Raw genomic sequence first — 230 nt, forward strand, 5'->3', positions numbered from 1 at the left:
TGTTTTTGTGTAGGAAACATGGCACCTTCTTTATTACATTAAGTTGCCAATGTAGAAAACTGTTCTCATATCTTTGCAAATTAGCTGGACCATCTGGCACAGATAGAGATTTCATTTTTGAACACATTTTCATTGTAGGGCTTTCTCTGACAAATGCATCGCTTTTATTGCTTTCAAAGTACAACATTTTCTTTCTTGCCTGATACTGGTGTTTTGCCAAGTGCTGTTCT

Source organism: Octodon degus, unplaced genomic scaffold, assembly GCF_000260255.1.
Source record: "Octodon degus isolate 3935 unplaced genomic scaffold, OctDeg1.0 scaffold00020, whole genome shotgun sequence".
Lineage (NCBI taxonomy): Eukaryota > Metazoa > Chordata > Mammalia > Rodentia > Octodontidae > Octodon > Octodon degus.